The 25,000-nt window shown below is 39.5% G+C and overlaps 7 non-coding genes across 7 annotated transcripts; 3 read left to right on the top strand and 4 right to left on the bottom strand.

The window, feature by feature from the left end:
- Window positions 1-4,645: 4,645 nt before the first annotated feature.
- On the top strand, window positions 4,646-4,725 carry Trnal-uag (transfer RNA leucine (anticodon UAG)). Its single transcript has one exon. It is a non-coding gene; the product is annotated as a tRNA-Leu (tRNA).
- Window positions 4,726-5,029: 304 nt separating this feature from the next.
- Trnaa-ugc (transfer RNA alanine (anticodon UGC)) lies at window positions 5,030-5,101 on the bottom strand. Its single transcript has one exon. It is a non-coding gene; the product is annotated as a tRNA-Ala (tRNA).
- An 828-nt stretch (window positions 5,102-5,929) lies between these two features.
- Window positions 5,930-6,001, top strand: Trnaa-ugc (transfer RNA alanine (anticodon UGC)). Its single transcript has one exon. It is a non-coding gene; the product is annotated as a tRNA-Ala (tRNA).
- An 883-nt stretch (window positions 6,002-6,884) lies between these two features.
- On the bottom strand, window positions 6,885-6,957 carry Trnar-acg (transfer RNA arginine (anticodon ACG)). The gene has a single exon. It is a non-coding gene; the product is annotated as a tRNA-Arg (tRNA).
- An 827-nt stretch (window positions 6,958-7,784) lies between these two features.
- Window positions 7,785-7,856, bottom strand: Trnae-uuc (transfer RNA glutamic acid (anticodon UUC)). Its single transcript has one exon. It is a non-coding gene; the product is annotated as a tRNA-Glu (tRNA).
- Window positions 7,857-18,051: 10,195 nt separating this feature from the next.
- On the bottom strand, window positions 18,052-18,125 carry Trnat-agu (transfer RNA threonine (anticodon AGU)). The gene has a single exon. It is a non-coding gene; the product is annotated as a tRNA-Thr (tRNA).
- A 383-nt stretch (window positions 18,126-18,508) lies between these two features.
- On the top strand, window positions 18,509-18,582 carry Trnat-agu (transfer RNA threonine (anticodon AGU)). The gene has a single exon. It is a non-coding gene; the product is annotated as a tRNA-Thr (tRNA).
- The last annotated feature ends 6,418 nt before the right edge of the window (window positions 18,583-25,000 follow it).

The raw sequence follows: 25,000 nt of genomic DNA on the forward strand, positions 1-25,000 counted from the left end.
TTTTCATGCTCATGTAACATTTGTCAAAATGACCTGAGAATTGTCAAACATTTTCATGGCTAGCTTCAGAGCTAGCTTTGTTGGTGTAATGAAGAATAAAGAATTACACCAACGAGCCTAATCTCAAAATGATTGACAATTCTCAGGTCATTTTGACCACTCAGAAATAATTCAAATCGAGGCATGTTTTAAATCCAATCATTTTTGTCATTTTTGTAGTTTATACATATCCTCGTTTTGAAAGTATACTGCGTCCGTTTAGTAATTTAAACGGATCACGTTTAACATAAAATTATTGTTACTCTTGTATAACTGTCTGCCGCGCAAAAAAATCTCACTGATCGCCGCCATGAGCAGTAAAATTTGGTTCTCCCGAATAGTTTTGTTTTTGTGCCGACGTCCTCCTGATTTGAAGATGTTTAAACGGACATCGGGATTAGAACGCTCACCAACGAGACCATCACGGTTAATAAAGCAGCCTGCTAACAAAGGTAAGTGCTTGCCGAAACAACTGCTGTTAGTGCGGTTCGGTCGTCAAAATGGATTCATTTTATTACAGCAACTTCTATCACTCAGCTGGAATAGCACCTCCGTGGCAGTGTCCAGATTTGTTCTGATTTGTCCCTGATTCTTTCCGGCTAGAATTTCATCGGATCAGATACCTGGAATATACCGACGAATGCGGATGAATCACATGCCAGTGTTAGCAGCGTTAGACATCCCGAACCGATTCAGAGCATCAGAACACGCAACTGAATTTCTTGAGCTTGACTTCTATCGACAGCATGGCTTAAACCCTCTCAAAGGAAATCAAATTGAATATATAAAATGATTTGAATTGTGTTTTAATTTTGTGTTTATTTTTTTTCCTGAAAAAAAATAGAAAACAAAACATTTCCAAGCTTTTTTAAAATAAACTTTGCTTATACAAGCTTGAATATACTCAACTTATACTAGACTACGCGTAAAGCCTGGAACACATAGCGTCCGTTCCGTCGAGGTTTGCGTTTTTTTGACAGTTTTCCCATGGGAAATGTGTCAAACTACTGTCACGCACACGCAAACGTATGCATTGTGTGGAGCACTTAAGTCAAAGTTATACCATAGACTTAATACTGAGGGGGTATAACCATAGACTTAATATAACATGCGACGTCGCTTGGGGTCAACCACAGGGGACCCGCATGCGGCAAGGTAGGCCCAGGCATGCGGCAAGGTAGCCCAGGTCGCGATTTTTTCCGCAGTCAAGTTCGCAGATTGTGAACAATCCTCGGTACCCACTTTACGTAATTTATGTTCAGTCCCTTACTGTCAGAGCTGTCAGATCGGTGTAACACGCTAAATATAATATACACAAAAGGCAATTTACACGGAAAAAATACACGGTAGAGTAATGCGGGGCAAAAGTTCGCACGGGGCAAAAGTTCGCAGTGGGTCTTTTTCTGAGCACAAGTTAAGAACCCACACAAATCTGTATGGGTTTGACACATAATCAGGTCAGTAACTCGTCAATAAAAATTGGATTGATTTCGTTATGGTTTGGCAGAGTTATGCAAAAAAATGTGTTACGAGGTGTTTTGATATAATTTTTGGACCTTTTGGAATAAGAATTTGTAGTAACAAGAAGAAGAAAAATCTCATAACCTCTTGACGTCGGAGAATCGTTATTCCATAGTAGTTCGAGAGATGCACTCGAATAAACAATAAACTATTAGTGCTTCTTACAGAAAGGGACATTGTTAAAACCTCGACAATGGGGCAAAAGTTCGCAGTAGCTGTGGGGCAAAAGTTCGCACTAGATTTCTGAATCTAGTACATCAATATAATTACAGAATCTTTGAAGCAATGAAGATTTCGTATAGAAACCAATGTTGCTGAACACTGATGAAACATGCGAAGGGCGATGAATATTGCTTCGCCATGTACATGCGAACTGCGAGTGAACAGGTTTGCCAAAGCTTGAGCTTTGTTCGTCATCAACGAAGCGTCGTCGTCGCTCGTTACGACTGGAAAAAGAAACTTCATCGCCCGAAGACATGATTGCTTCGATGCATCATGCGTGCTCTTCGCGAAGATCAGAAAACCATTCGCACGAGCAGCTTCGTGAACGGCACCCGCTGCACGGCATTCTAGCTAACATGGTACCCTGGTACCTGCTAAATAAAACTGGTCATATTTTTGCCATTTTATCGCCGATTTTAGCAATCTTGGGCTAATTCGATTCAAAAAATCAGCTTCTACTGAGAGGGGGAGCCGGAACGGTCACCGAGGATTGCGGAAAATCCGGATTCCGGCGTAGAATTTTAATGCATGATGCCACAATAAACCAGGTCTTTCCCAACCACATTAGCCGCAACGCACCTGTCAAAATGCACTCGCAACGAATAGGACGATTGAAGGAGTGAGCACCATGAACGAATGGAAATCGCATGTGGTCTTCACAAATGATCAACTTACTTCCTCGTTCACTGCTCCCATTGACTTGCTAGAGAGTTCTTCGCGAAGCATAAATAAAAAAACGAATGCTTGTGAATAATGGATCGCGAAGATGCAAAAATGAATGCTCGCGAGGAAGATCCAACGCAACATTGATAGAAACTACTATATATGTCAGAAGGTGCGACACTAGTTTTGCCAAGCCAAAAAACCTCGAAAAAAGCCGAAAAAAGACCAAAAAAGTCGATAAAACCCGCAAAAGTTTTGCGGGTTTTACCGGGTTTTTTCGTCTTTTTTCGACTTTTTTTGGGGTTTTTCGGCTTGGCAAAACTAGTGTCGCTCCCCCTGATATATGTATAATATGTGTAGTATGTACTTCGAAATCGTTCCGGCAGAGGGTTTGAACTTAGTTTTGTGAGAAGTTCCATTGTAAGGCAAACATCATGTAAACCCATTTAAATCAAGAAATGAAAAATGGCTAAAAACATTTTCTTCGTCATCCTCGTCGTGTCTTTTCGTATGTTTCTGAAGTTCTTAGGTTCATCTACTCTACCGGGGTCTTTCATAGTTTAGTTTGTAAATTGACAGCTATAACTCATCACCATATTGACGGGGATAAGATTCGATTACGGTCTTGTTCAACAGTTTTGCTGCATATTTGTTTTTTTCATGTATTTTGTGCAACATGTATCTCTATGATTACCCCACAATGTATTTTGACAACTTTCAGTAACGCTGGAAAGGACAGCTCTTAGTTGATAGTTGTGGAAGTCTTAATAAAACACATTCTATACTAAAGCTGAACACCAGGTCGTATTCCAGTTGGGCCGTAATGCTAAGAACAGAAGGAAACAGATTTCATGGCTAGAGTGAAAAGATGAACATGAATTAACATGAAATAAATGAACATCACACCAATAAACTACCTTGTACAAGGTGCGAACTTTTGCCCCGCATAATGCGAACTTTTGCCCCCACTATGGGGCAAAAGTTCGCATTGGAGTACTTGTATTAAAAATTGTATTACTAAAACTACAAAAGTAACGCGAAAAAATCTAGTACTACGTTTTGAAGGCAACATGATAGGGACCCCTTTAACGAAGAAAAATGATATTGTTTTCTTTTCGTTTATTAGTTATTTTGTGAAGTCTGTTAGGTGCGAACTTTTGCCCCGCATTACTCTAATGAATATTTATTGGGTACCGGACTGGCCACAGAAAATTTAATGATTTTCTTTGGTACATCGAGGTCTTGAAATTAGTCTATGGTAGGCCTACTGCTCATCTTTTGCGAGTGTGTTAGTGTGACTGGCAACGCGATCAGAAGCCTAGTCGAATCCTGCTTGAAAATCGGTTTGTTTTGTCGATGGGGGTGGCCCGCGAAATCGCATTGTGTTGTTTGGGAAGGCCCGCTCGATGCATGTTAGGTAGGCGTAGTTTGTTCGAGTTTGACGTGCCTGCACCCTCCCTCCATGGTCAACCAGACGAAATGAATTTAGAGTGGGATTTAATCTAGTTTAGATTTTTTTCTGAGTGATAACTTGAACATTTTGAGTTGTTTCACTTTTCCGTGCGGGATTTTTTTTTGATCATTTCTCTACACTGGCAACCCTGTTTCAAACGTCTGATCGGTGAGTTGGTAAAGAAGCACACGGACTTGAACACGGGCGCGGGTCGCGGCGTCGCGGGCGTGATTGATTTTTCGCGTTTTTCAGCGAGGTTCTCGGGCGCGCCTCACTGCGCTGACATCGCGTGTCGTTTGAAACGGGAAACATAAAGTGCAATTTTTAAAAATGATTAAAGAATGCCACTTGAAATACCTACCTACTTCCTAGCTTCTAAGTATGAAAAGTGAATTCTAGTGTAAAATATGTCCGATAACATTCTGGCTTTTCGTCATTTGAAGGGATCGAACGTTGACAAACCGACAAACCTTGCTCCGTTCTTGGTAATAAATTCTGTGATTTTCGAAGATCAAGAAGTTAGTGATAACTCTGCCGGAAACTGCTCCCCGTGCGTGAACCCGGTAAGTAAATAACAAGTTTTTACTTGGATACCTGTAAATACATTACAGAGATAAATAAGACGTCAAGCAAAAAAGATAAATTTTTTTTGAATCTTTCTTTGTTACGTTTTCTATGGTTTCGCCATAAAACGAATTCCACGTTGAAGGTTTAAGAGCTGCTTAGATCCAGTGTATCTCCTAAGAAGGCAGCGTGGCCGAGTGGTCTAAGGCGCTGGTTTTAGGCACCAGTCAGAAATGGCGTGGGTTCGAATCCCACCGCTGTCAATGTTTTTTTGCAAGCTTGTTTTAGATAAAACGATCCCTTTTCCTTCCCTCCCGAACAAATTTTATATCACACACATTCTTAGGGTGCGAGTACACTACAGTCAGGTCTTTTTTTACGTCGTCCATTTATTTTTTCATCGCCTTGTTTTTTCATGATTCGTCGAGACTTCCTTACCCGTTTTTTTTTTGTTCACGAATTAGCGCGGGTACGTATCCTCATAATAATACATAACTAAACTATCTGATTGCAATGAGAATTTGAAAAAATTGGTACGATAATCAGAAATGGTTTCCTCAAAAAGATTGGAGATACCGGGGATCGAACCCGGGGCCTTTCACATGCAAAGCGAACGCTCTACCACTGAGCTATATCCCCTGCGATGGGGTTGGGTGGCACTAGATTCGATCCGCCGGCCTGTACATGCCTACCTGCCTTCCGCTTCCGCATAACAAAATTAATATGTGTGTGTGCAAGTGTGTACTAGGACCAAACTAGGCTTAGGTAGCGACAGCTAAAAACTGAAAATTTTAAAAGCGGTTTTGATAAAATAAAAACAATGCTTCATTACACCAACAAAGCTAGCCATGAAAATGTTTGACACTTCTCAGGTCATTTTGACAGACCACACACAAGCACGAAAAAGACGGATCATGTATTCTACTTTAACGATCTTGTTACCGTCCTTTTCATGCTTATGTTACATCTGTCAATATGACCTGAAAATTGTCAGTCATTTTGAAGTTAGGTTCGTTGGTGTAATGGTCCACTTCACGAATTTATTCTGGCCTGCTTACTCTCACACGAAATTTGACGTTTGAGAGGTGCCGACACCGCTCAAACGTCAAATTTCGTGTAAGAGTAAGCAGGCCAGAATAAATTCGTGCAGTAATCCATAAAGAACTTTGATGAGAAATATAATAGTTTTGTAATTCTTTATTACACCAACGAACCTAACCTCAAAATGACTGACAATTCTCAGGTCATTTTGACAGATGTAACATGAGCATGAAAAGGACGGCAACAAGATCGGCAAAGTAGAATATATTATCTGTCTTTTTCGTGCATGTGTGTGGTCTGTCAAAATGACCTGTGAATTGTCAAACATTTTCATGGCTAGCTTTGTTGGTGTAATGAAGAATAATTTATTTAACTAAATTTAAGCACTTATAATAAAATTAGCTTTTGGACACTATTTAGTATGGAGGGGATATAGCTCAGTGGTAGAGCGTTCGCTTTGCATGTGAAAGGCCCCGGGTTCGATCCCCGGTATCTCCAATTTTTTGGTACATTTAAGCGTTCGATGTCGTTAAAATTTATACAAACTGAAGAAAACGATTTTCAGATTCTTGATTCTGATCTAACAACGTGTCCGTGTGTTCTACCGCTGTAAAGTAAATTTACCATTTTGAGGCGTAATTAATCTTGTAGAAAATGGTCTTCTCTTAATTTTGATCTTCTGAATCCGAATAACGCTCAGAACTCTTCACATAGTGTGTAAAGAAAATAAAAAGATTGAAAAAAATCTCACAACTAGTGAACTGGACTGTTAAAAAGCAAAAATGAAGTTTAAAATTATGTACTCCTTAAACTCCTGAGGGTAGGCAACTATAAACAATAATAACAATTACATTACGTTTTCATCGAAAAAATTAAAATTTTGAAACGGAATACGGCTCAGCAGCTACATAACTTCAATCAAGGTTCCACAAAAATTCAAACAGAGTTTACAGGTGAAAATCGATTTTTTCACGTGAGAATCACATTGATAACCACTAAAAAAATAATGCAAGTCTAACTTTTTTTGTGAAAACTGAAAAGTGTTCTAAACTAAATAAGGTAAGAAGCTTATGGTCATATCGACATGTAGAATTTCACAAGAATGACAAGAAAAACTATAGAGTAGTCAATTATCTCAATATAGACTGGACTTCATCAGACTGGACTAGTAGAAATTAGTATGGAATTATGTAACTTAGATTCGTCTCCGTCTGATCAGGTGATTAGGTGGTGTCTTTATTAGAGCTATTTTCATCCCGAAGCTGATTCATGTCTTTCTGATCAATTTCACCCCGCTGATCGGAAAAATTTGATCTCAGTTTATACGGTTACTCTATGATTTAATTAATTTAATGGTAATGTGAGATAAAAAAGATCCTCGCGATCCTGCCAGGAGTCGAACCTGGAATCTTCTGATCCGTAGTCAGACGCGTTATCCATTGCGCCACAGGACCCAGTTGACAGCGTGTCACCAGCAAGTCATCATATGCCAACGTTCATACCCGAAGTATCTAGTATGTATCAGCTATGAACTCTCGCTCTCGCTACTTGCACCCTAAAACCAACATACACATTGCACGAGTAACTACCACGCAACGATAAAAAAAAAATCAGAATCATGCTCTACAGTGTTGTTCTCCTCGAACTCATTGACTATAGAAGTCAGAATATTTTGTGTAAGCGCAGGATAAATGTAATTGATTGAGTACCTATTGATTGTACCTACGCATAATTTACCTTCAATGGTTCTTAGCATGTGTGTGTGCTGTTAGCACCTCTTTCCCCTCTTACCGAACAGAAGCTTTGTGTTGTGTTGAATGTACACACATGGTAATTGAGATAAGATTGTATGAGAAATTTAGGAAAACTTGTTGTCTTTCGAACACTACTGATCTGAGAAGCAAGCTAACCGACTTTTCGTCGTCAAGTTTTGCTCAACTTCATAGACATGATTAGATTAGAAACGGATGTTATTAGGGTATCGCGCCACTTCGGCGGTGGCTTCTATATTCGTCTGTTTTCCACTATAACTTAGTCAATTTTGAACCAATTGGCTTGAAATGTTGTACACGGGTAGATACTATACCTATCTCATCACATTCCAAAAGTTGTGTCAATTGGTTCAAATTTGACTGAGTTATAGTGGAAAACAGACGAATATAGAAGCCACCGCCCAAGTGGCGCGGTTCCCTACCTAGGTATATGTTTGTCCATTAAGATCGATCTAATAATGTTTGATTGTTGAAAATTTCAAGATAAAGTTATCTGTGACGTAAAAAATTTCCCATACCGGGAATCGAACCCGGGCCTTCTGGGTGAAAGCCAGATATCCTAGCCACTAGACCATATGGGACACTGTACAAGAATAGCTGAAAGTACGATTGGGAATGGAAACAATATCCTAAATCCAGTTTCAATTTATGCGTACCTCGTACCTACAACAAATTTTCCTTTGAAACGGTTCCATTTCCGGATATAAATACAACCGTCGTCACTTTAGTAATCTCAATTATAAATGTAAATATTGCGCATTTCCCACCCCACTGGACCCCTTTCGCAGTTAGTATAAATGCGGGATCGTGAATAAAACTGCGATTTTGCATCGAATCGTGTCGGTGTCTTCTGCGCACTTATGCATTACAAAGTGCTGAATAAGTGCGCAGAAAACACCGAAACAATTCGATGCAAAATCGCAGTTTTATTCACGATCCCGCACTTATACTAACTGCGAAAGGGGTCCAGTTGGGTGGGAACTGCGGAATAAAAAAACTTAATCGCTGGACGTATACGCAAATATCGGAACCGTTTTGCAATCCTCAATATCACTCAAAAGCGGCAAGGAACTACTGTATAATGGGCCCAAAGCCACTGTATTTCGAGTTTTAATGAGGTTGTAATTGCCAGTTGAAGTTAATATGTACATGACAACGACGCAAAGAGGCTCGCACGTCGCACGCAGATGTGTAACGGCGCTCGCTCGTGGGTACCAATCGCGCGGCCAAACCAAAAGTAGCACCTTTCAGATCCCGTTTCATTGAATGTGTTCAGTCAGCACCGCAGGTCATCGTAGATTTCTGCATCTGCTGTGCGCTTTGTTCTTCAAAGTTGACTCGCGAAGATTTGGGACCCTGGTCAACAACTAGCATGTAGCTTGCACAGAGACAAACAGACGTTCCATTCGTGAAACACTTACGGTTCAACACGTTTTATACTGAGTTGGTTTATTAGTTTTTTCAGTACCTACATAAGTACCTATTTGCATGTTCTGCTCTATCGTAGTCAAGGTCTCGTACCCGTAGAAAACCACCAGTCTTATCAGCGTTTTGTACATGGTATATTTAGTGCGGGCGTGAATGTCTTTATTATTATCGTCGCAGCACCAAATCAAAGTCGTCGCTTGAAGCACATGCGAAGATGCAGCTGCGAAGTAAATAAATTGTAGCTACTTAAGAGCTACAATATGCACTAATCCAATTTGAGTTGCGACATTTCTAAGTAGGTTAAAAATCAATTTTCGCACCGCTGGTCACTTCGGATTTCAATCAAAAGCATAATGCACCACGAAATATAACCTCCAAATTGTTTGACAGTTCTCACACTGCAAAAACTGCAAATATTTATTTCATGGTTTGTACACATATATTTTTGCAATTTGTCTAGACAATACTGTTTATGTGTGACACACACAACGAACTTTTTTTTTGGTATTTATCGTTCTGATGTGTGATTACACATAAAAACAATACCGAATAACAAATATAATCAATAGATGTGTTCAAATGGTTTTTATAGGTAAGAATAGAAGTTTTTCCGGGGATAAATGTTACAAGTTTGATGCATAAAACTGTAGAATTGATTTTGAAACAAAGCCAAGAGCTCATTTAAAAAATCCAATAATCGTAATGCACGGAAATGTTGGTTGATTGTTAACCACCAGTGAGTGACCAATCGGTCAACTTTGCAGCTCCGAGTGATGTTTCAAACTGTGAAAACTCTTGAAATTCCCGAATTTTTAATGATGTTTCGTCTTCAAGTGATTGAGAACGACTTTTTCATGATCCAGTACACATAGTCGCTATGATTTTGGTAAAATAACTTCACTGGGAGCTGCAACTCTTGCAGCAATTTTATGCAAACACGTTTCAGTCGCCATTTTTTCACTTTGCACATCGCGGACGGCTGACACAGACGCCATGCATTGTTATTATGTGTGTTCATATTTTAGGTTATAAAATGTAAGTGAGGGAAGGTCAATAGAATCGATGTGAATTTTCACATTGATTGAATATTTGCAGTTTTTGCAGTGCAGGTCTCTTGACAGCTCTAACATGAGCAACAGAAAGACGGCAGCAAGGTCGTTAAAGTTGGATATAAATATATAAAATGGATGAAGTGCATTCATTGAAAGATTGATTGATTTGTCTTTATTAAAGAGACTTTCAGCCCTTGGCTGGTTCGTCTCTATATTCATTGAAAGGTATATTTTATCATTTTTGCATGTAGTTTCTATTACAGTCGACTCTCCACAACTCGATGTTCTACAACTCGATATTTTCTATAACTCGATGGATTCGTCGGTCCCTTCATTTTTCCGTATACCGTACTCTCCATAATTCGATATTTCCATAACTCGATGCTTCCTTTGGTCGATGTCACGCTTAGTATAATTTTACCTCCATAACTCGATGTTAGCTTGAAAGTTCAGTAAAACCAGTAATGCTAGGAAATCATTTGAAGTAGTTTGCAATTGATTTATACTTGAAGAGACGAAAACAAAAATGATGATGGCTGATCGAAAATTATCACTTTTTATGTCACCACGAGCCCTGAGCCGTACCAAATTTGGCGAAAAGTTTGACGTCTAAACTAATATTTTTTGATATATGCTGTCTTTCGGAAAGTTTCTATATATTTTTGCACATTTTTTTAATATTGTAAAATTAGGGTGGTCCAAATTTTTTGCAAACCACGATATAAACCATTTAGTTTTTTTTTCATATAGGGCAATGAAGTGGTCTACATAACTGAGAAGCACTTTAATTTTTTTAACATTTAACATTTTTTCCGAAACAAAAATCATGGTTCTATCTCTTATGGTTGAACCAGATATTATTTTCAAAGTAAAAAGTGAGGGTGACATCAAAAAAGGATTTCTTTTAATAACTTTTTATTCCCTGATTTCCCGTGAAAACTTTATTACGAGAACTTTTAGAGTAGGTAATATCCTTCAATAATTGTTTATTATAAATTATTTTCCCAAAGATTTTAAAGTTCTGTATCTTCGATTCAAAAAGTTATTGAGGATTTCTATTTTTTGTCTGCTATATATTTTAGAATAACGCAAGTACATAGATTGTCAATATTTTGGTACCAAAGAACTTTTTTCATTAGTAAAAGATAAAAATCAGAGCTTTTTAATTGTAATTCATATTCAGGGATTGAAAATCTGCTTGCACCGTTTTAAAATATGAAGTGTCAAAAATAAACCGTTTTAAGAACAACTACAAAATGAGGATATAGAACTTTGCTGTCTTTGAGAAACATGTTGAATATTAAAAACTCTGAAAGTGATCGGAACCAAGTTTTTGAGAAAAATCAGTGAGTTAAACGTTATTGAAAGAAACCCATTTTTAGGTATCACCATAACTTGTTTTTAAAGAATAACATCTTCTGAACCGAAAGCGATAGAATTATAGTTCCTTCGGTAAAGTTATTTGGAATTGAGTGCTTTTCAACTCTGTTGAACATTCAATTTCTCTATATGGGAAAACTAAAAAGTTGACATTGTGGTCTTGAAAATAATTTGGACCACCCTAATTTTACAATATTGAAAAGAATGTCCAAAAAATATGAGGAAACTTTTCCGAAGACAGCATATAGTAAAAACTGATAATTGAAGCGTACACTATTTTATTCAGCCAAATACGGCTTTGGGACCACTGTGCAGAGTTAATTTTTTTTAATTCAAAAAGTAAAATTATTGAATACAGAATTTTATGCTCAAAACTGTGATGTAAAAGTTCAACAACACTTAATTTCGAGATTTTTGGTCGAGAGATTTTTTTCTTTCAATATGTTTTATAACTCGATGGTCCCTTGGATATCGAGTTGTGGAGAGTCGACTGTAGAAACTGTAATTACTAAATGATGGATCTTTTTTTGTGCCGGTCACTATACACTTTGCTATGGTGTAAACTAATTGTAAAAATAAAATTAAATCATTTGAGGGGCAAGGGATTCACATGCGAAGGGGGTACACACAGGGGGTGGGCAAAATGTTTGGGATTTTTCTCTCCACCATGCTGTAACTTTTCATAGAGTGCATGAACAATTCTCAAATTTAGACTGTTTGTCAACCTATTATATGTGCATCATTGGTACAAATTTGAGTGCGATTGATAAATTGAGAGTAGTATTGCCACAATCCAATGTTCGCCAAGCTTTTCACCCATTCCGACGAGCTTCTGCACCAATCCAGACACTTCTGCCAAATGGTTCGCCATATTACCTCCTTCCGTTAAACGCAATGAACAAAGCTGACGCAACACATGAACTTTGTTACACAAGGATCCTCGTTCATGGTATCCTTTCAGCATCGACCACATTTCATTTGCTGTAGCTGCACCAATAACGTGGCACAGTTGACTGTCGTCAAGGGCTAGCCCAATTGTTGCTCGAGCTGAAGCATCCTTCTCGATCCATGCTTCCGTTACATCTTGCGGCTTCGGTTCGCCAACAACTTTCCACAAACCCTCCTTCACTAATAGAAGCTCCATCCGGAACTTCCAGCTGATCCAATTGGCGCTGTTCAGTCGTTCCATAATAACTTTTGCTTCGGCCATTTTAATCAAACGTTTTCACACTACACTTTGCCACTTCCAAAACTTTCGAGTTCGATTTTCGTCCTTGCCACCAGTTTTCTTCCACTTACAAAAAACACGTCTTTTCTAACAATCCTGGGCCCATAACCTGTTGGAAATAAAAACACAGGCGAGGCTTTGTTCTCCAAACCCAGGCACTGACTGATATCGCTACCAGCTCAGTGCCTCTCCTTTATTCAATCTAGGTATAACATATTTACAATTTATTTCCATTTACCTACCAGTTGATACCTAGCTCTCCACTGAGCTGTGTGATGCACTTCCAAGGATGTACCTACCATTCAACACTCCTCCTCATCACACACTCTCAGATCCGACGCGTCCCGAGCTTCACCTGGCCGTACTCCTCCAGTCTACCGAGCTCCTCCTTAGCAACCGAGCTACCAGACTCCTCCTGGCTCCAAGCAGACTCTGCTACCAGGCTCCGGCTCCAAGCTACGTCTGCTACTAAGAGGCTATCAAGCTCCTCCTGGCTCAATGCGTCTTCCGCCCCGAGTACCTTCCGCCATCCAGCTCCAGCGTCCCGATCAGCCAGCACCCTCTGCCTCTTGGTTCCAGCGCAGGTCCCACACGGCTATCAATCCTCATCGAGTGTTGGTCCCCTCACCGTATCTTGGTGTCTCAACGAATATTGGCACCAGGCCTCATCGCATCTTGACACCTCATCGGGTATTGGCCTCCTCATCGTATCTTGGATACCGCATCTCGGTCTCCTCGCTTCCCGAACCACCACCAGGGCGTCCCTGGGCCCATAACCTGTTGAAACTGCAACTACCAGCAGAGCCACACAGGGACTTTCGTGGTTTTAAAAGAAAGAACGTGATTTAACTGCTTAAATCTAACTTAATTTATTTCCGACCAACAGTACACATACAAACTTCTCAAAGCAACGAACTACAACAACAACAACATTGCGCGCCAGAATCCTATACAGGGGTTGGACACTCTTTCAACTCGTAACATTTAATGCGAGGGGTGTGACACTACTATCCCTCCAACAGTTATGGCTATAGTACCTCATATTCGCCGTAGTTGATTTTCAACCTTTATCGATGCAAATCAATAAGACAAATTTTGTGAACAAAAGATCACGTTCACAGAAAAATGCTTCACTCATTCAAACTTCACAATTTGCTCAAGTTATGGTAGAAATAAGTAATTTTCCTTGAAATTTCGGCTTCCTTGCACCCTATTTCGCCATTGTGTAGCAGTTATGGCTAATCCCATAAGGAATGCATGCAAATAGTGCGAAGTGTAACCGAAATTAAAAAATGTGTCCATAACTGATACAGGGTTCCTATCATTGGCACACGCCGTAATAAATAGTAAAAGTGGGTTTGGCTGAGATTTTATATTTTTCCTGTAAAGTATGAAAACAAATCTATCATTTGACATATCGACAAAATTCGTTGGTCTTCTTATTTTTGTAGAAGTAGTTTTCCTTAGGTAGTGCGATAACTGGTACAGGCACCCTACCTACATTAAAACTAGTCAAAAATTAATTCTTCCGGTAGAACATTTTTGAAATAGTGGACAGGCCTATTGCATACTCTCCGGTAGACGCAAAGATGGATCCTAATAGGTGAGCTCGTTCCATATTATTGTTAAACATTCACAGACGCGCCAACTTGGTCAAATTATTGGGGGGGCAAAGCCTGGTTTTTCTGATTTTCTGTATGGGAAAATCGAAAAATCGTCAAATATTGGGGGGGCAAAACCATGCTTGCCCCCCCTAAGTTGGCGCCTATGAACATTCATGTTTAGATTAATACTATATTTTCAAGAATTGGTCTAATCTCTAATGATTGATGAACAAATACTAAATTTAAGGATGCCATTTAAACTTGGGGACACTTTTATTGAAGTGGCCACAAACAACCATTATAAAAACTGGTGTTATTGTTCTGTCGCACCGTATGTATATCTGTAGCTTTGGAAGCAGTGAACAGAACTCAATCAATTTAATACAAATCGAAATTCCCGGAATTCCATGTCGGCTACCAAAATTTCAGCCAAATCGGTTTACTAGAAACCGAGTACCATATCCTCAAACTTGGTCATTTTGTATGAAATAGGACCGGTGGTCTTATTGTTTTGTCCGACACTGTACATATGCATTTTGGTTGCCAAACAACTCTTTATCAGTGTAACTTAAAAGAGGGACAAATCTCGTGTAGGTTAACAGTTCGACTGCTTTTGATTCCTCCCGGGATCCCTCCAGGGATTCCTTCTAGAATTCCGTTTTTTACATTCGATTCAAATATATTAAATTTCTTTTTTTTTCAGGATGCACTGTAGAATTTTACCATTAAAAAATTTTACATACGAAGTACATAAAATCGAGGGTCTATGTAATCTATGGTCCACTAAATCGAGGTACACCTGTATATCTCAGGTTTCTTGGTCAATCCCTCCCAGGGGTCTCAGTGAATCTTTTTCAGGATTCTGGAGAAATCCTTCTTATGGTCGAGAAAGTCTTTTTCAGGGTTCTAGCGCATCCTTCTCAGGATTCTAGGTCAGTCCATCTCTGGAGGCCGAATTTTTTTTTTTTTTTTGGAAATCCCTATCAGGATCTCTTCATTAATAATGTGGAAGATCTTCTCTTAGGATCCCTCTCAGGGTTCTAGGCCAATCTCTTTCAGGATTCTAATGGGATGTCTTTCAATACTGCAGGAGAATTTCTTTCAGGATTCTAGGAGAATCCCTCTCGGGATTATGGAAGAATCCGCCAGGGAGTTCTGAGGATAACCGTCTAAGCATTCTGAGAGAATCCCGAGGTAAAACTTCTCTCAGGATTCTGAGGCAATCCATCACAGGATTCAGGGAGTATCAATCTCGGGAATCTACGGAAATTCCTCAGGATTCTGGAAGAATTCCACTTAAATTATGAGAGAATCCATCTCAGAAAACTGGAGTTATCTCTCCCAGGATTCTAGGGAAATCCTTAATAGAATTCAGGGAGAAATCCTATTGGAAGAGTCTTTCTCTCTTTTCTGGGATAAGGTCTCTCAGGATGCTGGTGTGATAATTTTCTGCATTTTGAAGGAATCTTCCACAGAATTTTAGAGGAATCCTCAGAATTATGGAAGAGCCCTTTTAAATATTCTGGAGGAATTTTTCTCAGCAGTATTATATGGGAATACCTATCAGAATTCCAGCGAATCTCTGGATTCTAAGAAAAATCATTTCAGAATTTTGGGGTATTCCTCACCAGGGGTCCCTACCTCGGGTGAAATCCCTTTCAGGATTCTGGAAGACTCTCACTTAGGATCCCACTCAGAAGTCTGAGGAAATCTTTATCAGCATTCTCAAGAACTCCTCTCAGACTTCTTGGAGAATCATATACAGCATTCTCAGAATTGTGGCGAAATTCCTCGCAGAATTCTGGGAGAATCCTGTGTGAGGATTCTAGTGGTATCCTTTTCAGGATTCTGCGTAAGATCATGTAAAGATTCTGGGAGAATATCACTAAGTATTCTGCGGGTACTCTTCCCAAGATTATCTGAAAATTCAGCTTTCTGGGGTAATCCCCGTCAGGATTCTGGGTAATTTGTCTCATCCTTGGGATTCTGGGGCTTTATTTTTCAAGATTCTAGGGCTCTTTCTTTCAGAATTATTATTTATTGAAGAATCTCTCACGAAATTTTGGGCAGAATTCTCTAGAGATATTAGGATTCTGTGATTCCTCTTAGGATTCGGAGGAAATCCTTCTCAGCATTCTACGAGAATCCCAGTAGAATTCTGTTTTCTGTATTTCTGTATGTAGAATACTTTATTAGAGGAATCACTCTCAGAGTTGTGGGACAACCCCTTTCAGGAGTTCAGGGGAGTCCTTTTAAAGATTCTGGGGTAATGTCTTTCAGGAATCTGCGGTATTTTTTCTGTTTTATGTGAGAATACCTCTTAGAATTCCAGTGCATCCTTCTCAGGATGCTGAGGAAGTCCATTCTAGACGTTTTCGTAATTCCTTCCAGGGAGTATCCTTATTAGATTTTCGGAAAAATCCTTCTTAGGTTGCTAGATATATTTCTCTCAAGAATCTGGAAGAATCCCTCTTATGATCCCTCTCAGGATTCCGGGGGAATACCTTTCGAGATTTCTGGCAGAATTATTCTCAGCACTCTAAACGATTCCACCCAGGATTTTAGGGGAATTCAGGGAGAATACTTAAAAGGATTCTGGAGGAATTCTTCTCAGGAATCTGGGGGAATCCTATCTTCCAGAATTATGTGATAGTATATCTCAGGTTTCTTTGGCAATCTCGCCCAGTATTTTGAGGAAACCTTTCTCAGGATTCTGGAGTAATCCTTCTTCGGGTTCTAAGCTATCCTTTTCGGGATTCTGGGTCATTGCTTTAAAGTTTCATTTCATTTCATCTTAGAATTCCAAAGATCTTTTTTCTGTGAGAATCTCTCAGTATTCTAGATGAATTTATTTCAAGAATGTGGAAGAACCGCTGTTGGAATTCCTCTCAGGATTCTGGGATAATTCCTCTTAGGATTCTGGAACATTTAGGGAGAATCTCAAGGGAAAGCTTCTCTTAGGATTCTGAGACAATCTATCACAGGATTCTGGGAGAATTCCTTTCGGGACTCTGAGATAATTCGTCTCATAGATATGGAGTAATCTCTCTTAGGATTCTAGGAAAATCCTCAATCGAATTCAGAGAGAATTCTTACCAAGATACCGGAAGAGTCTTGCTTTCTTTTCTAGGTAATGTCGTCCAAGGTTTATTTTCAGCATTCTTAAGAAATTTCTCTCTCATAATTCTAGAGGAATCCCTTTCAGAATTCTGGAGATTCTGGGGGAATTTCTCTCAGCAGTCTGCGGTATTTTTTCCCAGTACTATATGGGAATAGGGGAATTTCAAGGGATCTCAAGATTTTTCTTTCGATTCAAAAATATTAATTAATTTATTTATTTTTTCTCTTTATTAAGGAGATTTTCAGCCCAGGGTTGGTTCATCTCCGATTAATTTATTTTTTCAGAAATCACTGTCTCAACGTTATATCCTTTTTCGAATCAGAGTCGCGAAATGTTCGATGTGCAATCTCAAATTTTGATATTGGATTTATTCAGACAAGTAAAACGTGCCATGAACTTGAACTAAATGCAGCAAACGAATCATTTTATAGTTTTGTCATATTTTATAATATCTAATCGATGTGAAAACATCGATTCAAAGCATTCGATTAAATCGAAGAATCGATTCTGCTGATCCGATTCGAATCGATTCACAGAAATCGATGTCTCAGCCAGATTTGCCCATTTGCTATTTGCTATTGCAAACATACAGCTTTGTACCTCATTGGTACAATTTTGACTGATTTTATTTCATTGATAAACTCAAAACAAGCGTGTGTACCTCTACAGATAACAGACGTTTATGCTAACATACGAAATGTGTGCAAACCCTTTCAACCGTCATTTCAACATGGAAACCTAACTGGCAACCATTTAAAGATGGCGCAACGATCGCATTCTGTTATCTGTGGTACCTCTTTTTCAACACAGTGGTATACTACTCTTAACGCGTGTCACGAAAGGAAGATACAGTGACTGTCTCCAACTACTAACTTGTATAGGGAAAAAGTAACATTTCTCAAACCTTATTAGTCACATGTGCTTCATAAAAAACATAGCTCCCGTCACTGCACGGACTGGAGAAGGCTCCGGCGAGATTCGAACTCACGATCTCCTGTTTACTAGACAGGCGCTTTAACCAACTAAGCCACGGCGCCACATGTTTAGGCTGGTGCTCAAAGCCGTACTGTTTCTTCGGTCCCTTTCCAAACTCAAAACAAACTGTCGTTTTCTCGTTTTTCTCTTTTTGTCTACCTGCTAATTATTCTACTACCTGCTCTAACGATCGTCTGAGAAGCTTCGCTGCACCACGCATGCGGCGATGTTGGCTCTCTGCTCTCATGAACTCTCTTATGTTTGCTAACACACGCAGGTAACATAACCCTCTCTGAGGCGGTGCGGATGGTAGTGCATAATTGCAAGTAATGATCTTGGTAGTGGTAATAAATAATTATGCTCAACTCATACAGAGATAGAAGAAATCGGGCTTTAGAACGAACAAAAGCTCATGACGCAGTTTTTCCTCCAGCGAGACCCAAGTGGCGCCGTGGCTTAGTTGGTTAAAGCGCCTGTCTAGTAAACAGGAGATCGTGAGTTCGAATCTCGCCGGAGCCTGTCCTTTCCGCGAACGTCTCGCGTGGAAGGAGTAATTCTTTTGCGAGACTTGTTGTCCATTGGAAACCAATTTTATAACTCCACCTCCCGTCATCATCGTGTGCTGAGTTGATGAAAGCGCGCGCGTGGTACACTGTGCTGTGAGCTTTGTGAAAGGTGTGTTCGATCGGTGTTCCTTCTTTCCTTTGCCTTGCACACAGAGATGATACAGGTGATCAATTTGGCGGGCAACAGAGGCCAGATGGGATACAGAATAAAGATGGCAATCGGGAGCGAGCCAGTAGTGTAAGGAAAGAGGTCATCAACATGTGGTGGCATTATGGACCGTGGTTGGTGAGATAGATAGGCGCTGGGCGCAAGCTGAAACGACACAATTTCGAAATTATTATAATTAATGTCAACTACCTACCTACTGTCGTTCGTGTGCTGTGCAGGGATGATTTTAGGGAGAGCCGATATAATGATGGCACCTGGTTGGCGCGCGTTCTGGATTTGGCGTTCCTTCACTGACTGCATCGTTGAGGGAGATTCCTACTGAGATGAACGATGAAGGAGGAAGGAATCGGTCAAAGGCAGATGATTTAAAATCATACGGCTCTGTCGTGCGTGGTGTCCTTTAAGAGAGGGCGCCAATTAGGTCAGCTTAAGTTCAGTAATATCTATATTTGGGGTATCGACTACCTACTTACTCTTTCACTAGGACAGGTCGAAACTGTTTTTTCGACCAGGTGTTCTGCCTTGTTGACTTTCTGATAGGAACGGTTTATTTGTAAAAGGTAGATGTTGCGCTAAGACGGTAAGTTACAGTCAATCTAGAAAAAAGCTTAAATATTGAAAAAGAAAATGGCTGATTTCATTGAATAATTATTTTACGAGCTGATTTTATGAATGAAAATCTGACAGGAGGTGGCGACCTAACACGTGAATATCAATATCATCATCAACAATGTTGTCGTTTCGTAAAATGGCTCCGTAAAAGTACCGTAAAACGGGGTATCATTGACCAGCGGGGTAATATTGATCGGCGTGACCCACCTCATGAAATGTTTAAACAAACTTTTTAGCTACTTTTATCGTCGCTGCAGTCCCGATTTTTCGAATCTGTTTCGAGCAGTGCTGAAATAGTTATTTATGGAACAAGTTGCAAAATGATGATTTTTTTCAGCACGAGTCGTACATTTATTCAACGAGGCTTGCCGAATTGGATAAATACGACAAGTGCTGAAAAATCGAGTTTTGCAACGCGTTGCATACAACATTTTTTGCAATTATGAAAAAAAAAACCCTAAGTACGATCATTTCTGACTGCTCAGACAGCTCTCAGCTAAAACCACGTGCGAGCATCCACGCGCACAAGCCCATTTTTTCAATTAGATAGGCTATGAGCCTCTGTACGAATTTGCCCTGTCCTGCTCACTCCCACAGAAAATTTGAAAACACCGCGCACAGTAAAAGTCACATTTCAGGCCGAACATGTCTAAAGGTCCAATCTGCAGAAGAGAGGCTCTCTTTGGTTTCTCTCTCTTTCGTTAATATCTCAGCTGTTTATTTGTATTTTGATTGCCTCCTTGCATTGAACGATGGTCAAAACAATCCTCTTTTGTTTTGTACTGCAAAAATAGTTGAAAAGTGTACCATTACATTGCAATAATTGAAAGAAAAGTAAACAAAGAGAGCCTCTCAAATGCAGATAGGACCTATTGAAATGTTTGGCCTGATTTGACTTTTACTGTGCGAACTGTTTTCAAATTTTCTGTGGGAGTGAGCAGTACGCCAGATTCGTGCAGAGGCTCATGTTAATAAGTGTCACAACTACTCGGAGTCGCGTCGTCAACGAGCGTTTTTTGTGCTGCTGCTTCTAGCTCTACGTCTGTTTGGCTGATCAAATCAGAATTAGAATCGCTTATGTCCAGGTTCGATCTGCCGAACAGACATAGGAACAACCATCGAATAGACAAATGTATACGGAAGAACATTAGTGCTTCAGGAAACTTGTGAAAAGTGTACCATTGCGAAGGTGCCGAAAAGTAGTACTTTTCGGCACTCTTAAAAGTACTGAAAAGTACTACTTTTCGGCATTCTTGAGCTAGTCAAGAAAAGTAGGCCATTTCTGCACAGTTTCGGCAATTGAAAAGCAGCTGTAGGTGATAGAATCTAAATATGTCGAAATGCCATTTTCAGCACTGGTTTCAAGTCTTCTTCAACAGGGAGTTTAGGTCTTCCAACAAACCGTACCGTGTTCACAAATGCAGTGTAGTACAGTACAGTGAACATTATGTGAAATCGACCAAATACTACGGTTCACTTGATAAGAAATCCGATGTACACACATATACATGACACCGACAGTCCTATGTCCAATTTCACAAAAAAACGACTGGTCAGAATTTTGCTCTTTGACTCGAAACGGAGTCGAAACGTCGGGACAGTCGTTTTGATTCCCCAAAGCAGCGCCGACAGAATTAGCTAAAAAATCTCATATCAGTCGAACTCGTTCAAACAAACATTTTGCTCACGAATTGTATTCTTCATTACACCAACAAAGCTAGCCATAAAAATGGTTGACACTTCTCAGGTCATTTTGACAGACCATACAAATGCACGAAAAAGACGGATCATATATTCTACTTTATCGATCTTATTGCCGCACTTTTCATGCTCATGCTACATCTGTCAAAATGACCTGAGAGTTGTCAATTTTGTAACGCAATGAGATACATTCTCAAACATTCATGCTTGGTATGAATGTTACATACAATTTGAGGTTTAAAATCGCTGAATTAACTCAAAATGGTATCGCAGTTATATTTTATTCTTGAAATTTCTATAAACGTGCTCCTTTTCAATAAAATATACGATTTATTCGAAATAGTCCTAAAATTCCTTAAGAAATTGCCTACCTTTAAGCGAATATTTATCTTAAACTAGGTAGCTGTCCCGGCAAACGTCGTACTGCCTGCCTGCTGTGTTTTTGACAGAACAGTCAGTAGAAAAATGCCCTGAAAAATGAAGTTTCAATTTTTCCCGTTTTCATTGCTTTCCCGGTCGATTTTCATTATTATTTTTTCACACGAACACGTCGGAGCCCTGCACGAATGCAACAGTGAAAGAAAGAAGTATATCCGTTGACCCGTTCCCGAGCTTATTCGTGACATACAAACACCATTCCATATAGAATAACTCATAAAGTGCATAACATGTATAAATTTGGGCAGCATATTCGAAATAAGGAACACCAAATTTTGTAAGTAAGAGTGTTTTCTACACAATCGAATATTGTTCACAGAGATGATCAATGTTACCTCAAATCAACAAAATCAAAAATTAGAAAAAAAAGCCAATTTAAACATGTTTTAAAGTTTCTTTATACTTTTTCAAACCGCTACTTATATACCAAGAGGGTCAGTACTTGTTTTAATCAGTGAAGAGAATTGTCAGACAAAAGAGGCACAACACAAGTAACAAAGAAGACGCGGCGATTACTCTTTATCCCAACTGGTAACAGATAATTACATGATCTCGAAAATTTTTGTTGCAGACAAACGGAGCGTACTTTTCAACTTGTGAATAATCAATTATTACCAACCCAAAATCGAAACTTTTTGATGATACATCTTCAGCAGCGTTGCAGTGCTCGAAAATCACAATGCAAGCCTTAAAAATCTCTAAACTCGTGGTGCACGATCTTTGTCCTATTCTGTTCAAGTTGGGACAAACGTATGTCGCATTGGGTAGAATGTCGTAACAAATTCAGGTTGCGACATTGTCGTTATTGTTGCTTGAATTTTGATTCACTGGTTTTAATAATATAAAATATGTAACGTTTGCTTAAACAAAACAATCAAGATAGATCGTAAATTTTGATCAATGTTACCCCGGATTACGGTACTTAAGGTACTTCTACAATCGCTCTCTTTCGGGAGAAATGAGTAGTTAAAGAATGTGCACAGCAAAAAATAATCAACGGAAAAGTGGTGTTATTAAAAGGAACAAATGGTGTAATCAAAAGTAAAACGATTTTTGCATAGCTTATCAAAACAAAGAGGTGCACGGCAGAGCCATCCCGCACGCAACGTTTGCAAGTGATAAGATTGTGAAATTGCGCAACGAGCAGAACATAACCTTCGTGCCCTACATTTAGGTTTGACCCGGAGATTCACCTGTGGACGTAAAAGAGCCTTCGCAAGGAATTAGGTTGAACTACGACAAAATGGTCCAGCAACAGAAACTAATCCCGTCTGTTGCTGTTGCAGGACTCTTTTGCTGGGCGTGGAAAACAAGATCGTTCCATCATCATAGTAGCGAACGGAAGTTTGCCAATACACCGGGAAAACACGGCAAAACCTGCAAGTCACCTCACAAACGCCATAACGGGTTGGAACGAATACGGGAAGCCACTCCGAACACTGATCTATCCGACGAACACACCAACAACTTAGAGCAACCGTAACGCATGCTACTACTTGAGCAACCCATCCAGCGTTATCAATTTGACTTAGCTACCCTTTTCCACACCGGAAGCTATCAAATTAGTTGCCTTGACTCGTATCGGCAGGGCTGTAATATTCCCATAACAGCAGTGCAACTGTCGCACTGCTATATTGTCGTCGCGGTTGAAACCCGAAGTTTCCCCACAAGCGACAATCAAGTTTTCTCCAAATCCATACGTGAAACCTAACTTCGGACGTAGTGCGCTGGGCAGCGGATCTGGCCCTCTATCCAGCGCGTTTTGCCCGACGTACGTCCGACGCACGGTTTGGGAGAAAAATCGATTCTCGCGTGTCAAAAATTCCGATTTTTAACTGCACGAACAATATTTGGTCACCCACCCATAGCGCAACTACTTTGCTAGCGCATCTAGCAGCAACCGGTAAAGTTTGTTGCAATGATGGTGGGATGGGTATAGAAACCCACCGTGATTGACGCGCCGACCACTCAATGCACTACAGTAACGTCCCGTTTATGTGGCCTTAGTCCGATACCTATTCCATTGAATAACAAATACGAAAACCAAATTATCGCCGTAACGTTATAATACTCCTTGCCGAGACAACTGTGCGGATGCTGTGGATTCCACGGTTTCCAGTAGCAACGGTTGTCGAACTAACAGCATTACTTCCCTTTCCTGATGACCGTAAGGACGTGGCCGGCGCCGTTATTGATTTTTTAAATGTTGAATTCTCGAATAATATACATTGAGGATGGTTAGCTAATCCCAAGCAGCATTCATTGATTCGCTGTGCAACTTCGATTGTTCTGGCCAATCACGGAGTAGCAACTACGATGTGTACGGTTATATTTGCTTTGCTTGGCTTAAACCTAAATTGTTCCGTTAAAGTATCAGGATCTGAAACTGCATCCACACATTGCCTGCCGTACGTGAAATTTTCGTTGAGAACTTCAGCATTTTTTTCGCTTAAAATGTTCAGAAATATTTCATCTTTGATTTTGTGATATACAATATCTTAGCTATATAGCCGTGCGTCATATCCGGTTTGTTTACCCTTTTGTACAAAACTTATTCGAGCACACCTTTTTTAGAATGTAAGGGACTGTGGCCAAACAAACAGTCTTTATCATTGCACACATGCATAAACGTTCATATAGTGGTATTCGCATTAGTATTAACAAAAGACTGTATTAGGGCATTTCCGACGATTACTTTTTGCAGTGTACATTCTTTATTTAAGGTACACCGGGGCAAGTTGAATCGGGTGGGGTAAGATGAAACAGCGGGTTAACATGATGTTTTAAGGATGATAAACACTATCATTGCCATAAAACATAGTTTTTGATTCAAACAAACTTTTAGCGAAGAATAATTTCCATTCCATATTGGGATTCTAACAAGTCTGTCCTTAACATCGTTGTTGAACACCATCCAAATGTTGAAAGTCTCTGAACAATTTTGAACTCGAACAATTCATTGTAAAAACCTAAATTACCATTCACTGTATGGTTGAAAACGTTACATTTTATAGTGTTTGTGCTGTTATCCCTTTCCCTCCCTGATTTGTACGGTTAAATTATGGTTTTAAACGGTTCTGTTACAATATAATATTATTTTAATATTTTTATCCGAGTTTATTTTGATGCAAAGCTTGATACAAACCGTTTGAGTTATTGATAATTACACTAGTTTACAGCGTTTTTGAACTCGGTAAGTTGATGATCATTTTTGGTGTAGAATCATGCCGTGAGTTCGAAAACGTGAAGGAAAAAAAATTACAGTAGAGCGTAAATTTTTTCGACTTTCCATACAAGGTTGATGATTTGAAATCGATTTTTGTTCTATTTTTAAGCAAAGTCGCTCACTTCACACAGCTCATTCTCCGTAATCAATGCTCCGATTGAGCTAATTTTTTTACTGTAACTCGCCTGCATATGATATGTCAAATAAACGTTTAGAAAGAATTTT

This window comes from Aedes albopictus, chromosome 3 (genome assembly GCF_035046485.1).
Source record: "Aedes albopictus strain Foshan chromosome 3, AalbF5, whole genome shotgun sequence".
Lineage (NCBI taxonomy): Eukaryota > Metazoa > Arthropoda > Insecta > Diptera > Culicidae > Aedes > Aedes albopictus.